Here is a 5654-nt window from a genome sequence, read left to right on the forward strand (position 1 = left end):
TGTGGAAAGTTTGTACCCAGCAGTAGAAGTGATGCTTAATTTCCTTGATTGTCTGGTGGGAGTGAAGGAACATGGGTTGACTAGGAGGCTTAAAGAAACATATGATTTGAAAGTCAGTGGAGGAAATGAGAGAAAGGGTGACTAAAGACAAAAGTTTGAGAGGCAGTGCTAAAGGATAAGCTGAGCTGGGAGACCATGAATTTTCCCACATGCCAACCTATATGTGACTATTTTTCCAGGCATTTCCCTATGTTGATGCAAGAGCAAAGGAAGTAGAAAGTAAGAATACCATTTGTTCCAGGTTGGGATTTTATGGATAATATGATAGAAGGATAAAGGATGGAAAGGAATCAAAGAGGCTTGTGAAAGCGTAGCTCCGATTGCTCTATAACCCATGGGATCAAGAAAAAGCAGATAATTGTGAGAAAATGATGTGATCCAGGGGCAGGAAGTGCCTATGAGGTCAGAGTAATGGGGGAGACATTTGGGGACAGGACAGTGTGGCCAAAGAGAGGAGGACGTGGAGTGCTGCCCAAGCAAGGTTGGTTGAAGAGGAAACGAATGAAGGACATTAGAGTTAATGATGTCTAAGAGTTTGGAGACTGGATTGCTGAATGGGTTGTCTTACAAATGGTAAAATATCCTCGGACTATGTCTAAAATAAATAGGAGTAATGGCTGACAGCCATCTCAAAATGGTCAGTGAAGAAAGGGAACCCAGTAGGAAATAAGCAGATGTCCAGTGACCAGGAGGAAAAGAACAAAACCTGGAAGGAAAAAGAGCGCCTACTTGAAGGCTGAAGGTCTGGAGGTGGAGTGAGTCAGAACAGCAACCTTTTTCCCGGGAGGATGCTGCATGGATGCAGAACAAAGAACCAATGTGTGGAGTGCAGAAGTCAAGACTTTGGGGAGATCCGGGTGTGTTAAGGAAGAAGGTTGAAGGTCTTCTGAAGCAGCTTTGAGCATAAAGGACTGTATGTTAACAATGGAAGGTTCCCCATTGTCACCAACACCTCCAAACTCATTAGTCAACAGAGCAGCAAACCACAACTCATCTAACTGGTCTAACTGAAACTCAGTATATCTATCTATATCTATATCTATATCTATATCTATATCTATATCATCTATCTATATCTATACATAGATAGATATAGATATCTATATATAAAAGCCTAACCAACTGGCCAGTCAGCTGATGTGACTTGTGCCCTCTCACAATCCGAGATCCTTTGGGAGATGGTCAAAGAGCCAGTTTCGGCCTGATTCCCATAGGCCAGGCTGAGGGACCCCACCAGTGCACAAATTCATGCACCAGGCCTCTAGTGTTTCAATAAGTCTAGAAGCCCTCCATCTACAAAGGGAGAAGTTCCAAGCTCTATAAAATAGGAACAGCATCATTACTAATGCAAGGAACCTTCCTATGCCAAAGCAAATAAAAACTAAAGGTGTGAGTATAGCTATGAGACAATGTGTCTCTGAGCAGGAATTTATACGTTTCTGCTAACCCAGTTCCTGCTCACTCTTTTGTTTTCTTTCATTTGCATTTTTTGGTTCCTTTTCTCATTACAGCCACTATTTACTTGACAGATGATAGAAGGCCGGCTGAGGGTGGAGTACGATTAGCATATAAACAAGATTTTAAAATAGCTGGAACAGGGAAGGACTGTAGAGCCTGCAAATCCCTGGAGGCTTGGCCTCAAAAATAACCAAGAGAAAATGCACTTGGGCAATCCTCAGCCAGCCCCAAGAATGCTCTGCCTGGCCCAGGTGACCTGGGGTGAGGCACTATTTGACTTGGCAGCAAGCTGCCACCCAGTTTTTCACTTAGCTCTAACATTCTAAAAAGACTTAGTGGCAGATGCACAGCACGGGAAGGAAGTATAGGACGGTGTAAGAAAGCAAAGTCTTTCGACTCACAACCACCCTGGCTCTGAATCCCAGTTGCCAGGCCAAGCTTTACTTCCCTTAGCAACTTACTTGAACTGCAAGTAAGAGAAGTGGCCATTTAAGGTAAGTCAGCGACTGGTCAGGTTCTTTATGTCCGTCACCAGAAACCCCCACCTCCCCCAGCTTCCCGGGCCGGCCTCGCCCAGTGAAACATCCAGGTTAGAGAAGCCTGAGAGCTCCTCCAGGATGTCCAAGGTGGACAGACGCAAATGCCCTTCAAACTGCTGCTGTGGAGACAGGCCAGTAAGCCAGGACACAAGGAATGGGGAAACTGAGGCAGGTGTTCTACAGCAGCTTGCAGCCACCTAGGAAATCCTATCTTCCCTAAACCAAGGACACTTAGAGTCAATGGCTAGCACTTCTCCCTAACCAGAGGGTAAATAGCTTAAATCACCTCCTCAGGGAGAGACAGCAGAAGTCCAATTAGAGCCATTTGCCAACCACACCCACGGACAGATGAAATTAAGAGAATAAACCTCATTTAGATACATCAGCACAAAGCTGATGAGTATTCTATTGAGACCCTCCTCTAAGACCTCCCCTAAACTCTCAAATCAAAATCCTGACACATGCTCTCTCTCCCCAGAGCACACCCACACCTACCTCTTTTCTCCAACCCCCTGCCTCCCTTCCCCCCCCCCCCCCCCCCCCCCCGCAGGCATGCCTCTCCTAAACTCTAAGGGGCCCTACGAGGTTTGCAACCAGGGAGGAATGGGCAGCGGCAGCTCATGCCAGGCTAACCCCCTGATCCTATCCCCAAGACCCCCTTTTGTCTGACTTCTTAGAGAGCTAAAGCAGCCCAGCCCGGGCTCATTTCCCCATCCAGTCCCTCTCCTGTTGCTCCTTCCGTCCTAGGCCCTTCCTTGCTTCCCTGTCCCCAGCCTTAATACACATCCTCTGAAATCCACCTGGACTCCTGCTGGGACATTTTTTTCTGCAGGAAGTAAAAAACCCACATATTAGCAGCTGGCCCTGGGTCTTGGGGAACAATGCATGAGCTGGAATGGAAGCTCAGAGAGCTGGGGCCTTGCAGCCCATGCACAGGTTTCCTCGGTAGCAGTGAGGAGTCTAGGGCTGTGAAGACATCAGCGGTGACAAACAGTTTTCAACGGTGGTGCCACATGGCAGCAAGGAGAACCATGGCACGGGCATAACCAGGCCTGGCCGTGCCACCCTGGTGTTTGAGAGCAGCTCTGGCTCCCTTTGGGCTGAGGGAGCCACCCTGGTGTTCGAGGACAACAAAAGAGGGAAGGGGCTCAAGGTAAGATCCTGAACATCCTGCAAACAAGGACAGACGAGGACCCCCGTGACCGAGGAAAGGAACAGCGCCATGGACCGAGTGGGCACTGGGGGGGGGGGGGGGGGGGGGGGGGGGATTACTGTTGGGAGTCTGCAAAGCAGTTTCTTTTTGTGTTGTTATTTACTGACTACTGCAGGATTCATTTGCATTACAACGGCAAGCCTGCTTTCCCACCCCTTATCTGATCTGGTAATGACTATGTATGCGGTATTTACCTCACACACACACACACACACACACACACACACACACACATACGGCAAGGACCTACCGCCTCACAGCATGAAAGCTTGGCACTAGCTCTCTTTACTGGTAGGACAATGGGTGTGTATACACACACACACACACACACACACACACACACTCTAGAGGCCCAGTGCATGAATTCGTGCACGGGTGGGGTCCCTCTAGGTGGACTGCAGGGATTGAGCCCATCAAGCAGTCCAATGCCGCCTGCAGCTCCTACCTGCTGCTCCCACTCATTCCAGCCCCATTGTGCCTGCCGCGGGCCTGTGCCCAGTCAGTCCCTATTGGGAGAGGCTCACACTACTACAGCACCCTGCATCTGGCACTCTCCCAGAGGGAGTGGCCAGCTCTCTGACATCCCCCAAGGGGTCTGAGATTGCGAGAGGGCACAGGCCAGGCTGAGGGACCCCACCGGTGCACAGCTGGGCCAGAGAGAGACCACAGGAGAGCTCCAAGGCATCCCCATCTCACTCAGTCCTGATAGGCCTGACCCCAGCAGCAAGCTAACCTACCAGTTGGAGTGTCTGCCCCCTGGTGGTCAGTGCACATCATAGTGAGCGGTTGAGCAGCCTTAGCGCATCACTAGCATATTACACTTTGGTTGGTTGTTCAGTTGTTCTGCTGTTTGGTCTATTTGCATAGATATTACCCTTTTATTATATAGAATTTTATTTGTATTTATTTTCCAAATTTCCAAATTTCCACAATAAGCATATATTACTCATTCCAAATAAAGGGGTGGTGGTAAATCAAATATAAAGAAGAGAATATTTAGCCCATGTTTTTCACCCTGCCAGGCAAGTTTCTCTGGGTGACCCAGAAACCTATAACCAGTGACAACCTCCAGGGGCTTCTGTAGGTCCTGATGTGGTGACTCCTGGGCCCCTGGCCAGTCAGGACCCGCCGCCTGCTCAGCAGGAGTCCCAGCAGCCTGGCTTCTTAATGAAGGAACGTGTCCAGCCCAGGACAGGACCTTCCCCCACTCAGCAGCTCAGGTGGCCCCAGAAGGCGGCCGCTCATGGGTGTCGAAGGGGATTTCTCACACAGGCTCCCAGCCCCACACATGGACTCCACCTAGTTTCACTTCAGATACCAGCACCGTGCCCACAGGGCAACCCACAGACCCTCCCTCCTGCGATTTGCATGCTACCGCCTGGCCTCTTGGGGTCCTTCGTTGTCCCACACATTTATGTGGCTTTGCTTCCAGCTGGCCTGAGCCCTGAGCTTAAGGCTGAGGGGACATGAAGATGAGAGCCCAGTTCTCTGCCATCCATGAGCCTCCATTGTGGGTAAGTGGGGGGGGAGAGGGAACAGGAGACACACGGTTAAAACAGGTAAACTCGCCATTGCCTCCCACAACAGCCAGAACAGCTTCTGCAGGATCAGGTGCTGCCTTCAACGCATCAGTGCATCTCACAGATGAGTCCCCTCACACCCACTCCCACTGCCTCTGCAGGGGCTCCGCCCTTTCCCCCACCCCCACCTCTATCACACCAGCCTCGGACCACCTTTCAACCCGCGTTCACATCCTGCCAGAGGCGGGCTTATGTGATGCCTTCCCAGGTGGTCAGGGCCTTTCCCATCACTGACCTTTCCAGATCATGCTACCTCTTTCGTTTTCCCTCCGACCCTCCAGCCCCAGCAAACTGCTCCAGCCATCTCCCCTCCTCTCCGCCTCTCTCCTCCCTCTCTCTCTCTCTCTCTCTCTCTCTCTCTCTCTCTCTCTCTCTCTCTCTCTCTCTCTCACACACACACACACACACAACACTCCAGCAAGATCCGGCTCATCAACATTCCTCAGACACAGGGCAGCCTGGGAGATCCTCTCCCTGCATCTCTGCTGTCAAAACTCTAGCCACCTTTCAAGGCGCAGCTCAACTGACTTTTCCAAAGAGCTTTCTTCACCCCTCCCATCGAAATCAGGGCTACCTTAGACCGCAACGTTCTTTGCTTATCTCTTCTTTTTTTAAAATATATTTTTATTGATTTCAGAGAGGAAGGGAGAGGGAGAGAGAGAGAAACATCCATGATGAGAGAGAATCATGGAGCGGCTGCCTCCTGCATGCCCCCTACTGGGGATCGAGCCCACAACCCGCATGTGCCCTTGACCTGAACTGAACCCGGGACCCTTCAGTCCGCAGGCCGACGCTCTATCCACC

The sequence above is a fragment of the Pipistrellus kuhlii genome, unplaced genomic scaffold (assembly GCF_014108245.1).
Source record: "Pipistrellus kuhlii isolate mPipKuh1 unplaced genomic scaffold, mPipKuh1.p scaffold_m20_p_18, whole genome shotgun sequence".
Taxonomy (NCBI): Eukaryota; Metazoa; Chordata; class Mammalia; order Chiroptera; family Vespertilionidae; genus Pipistrellus; species Pipistrellus kuhlii.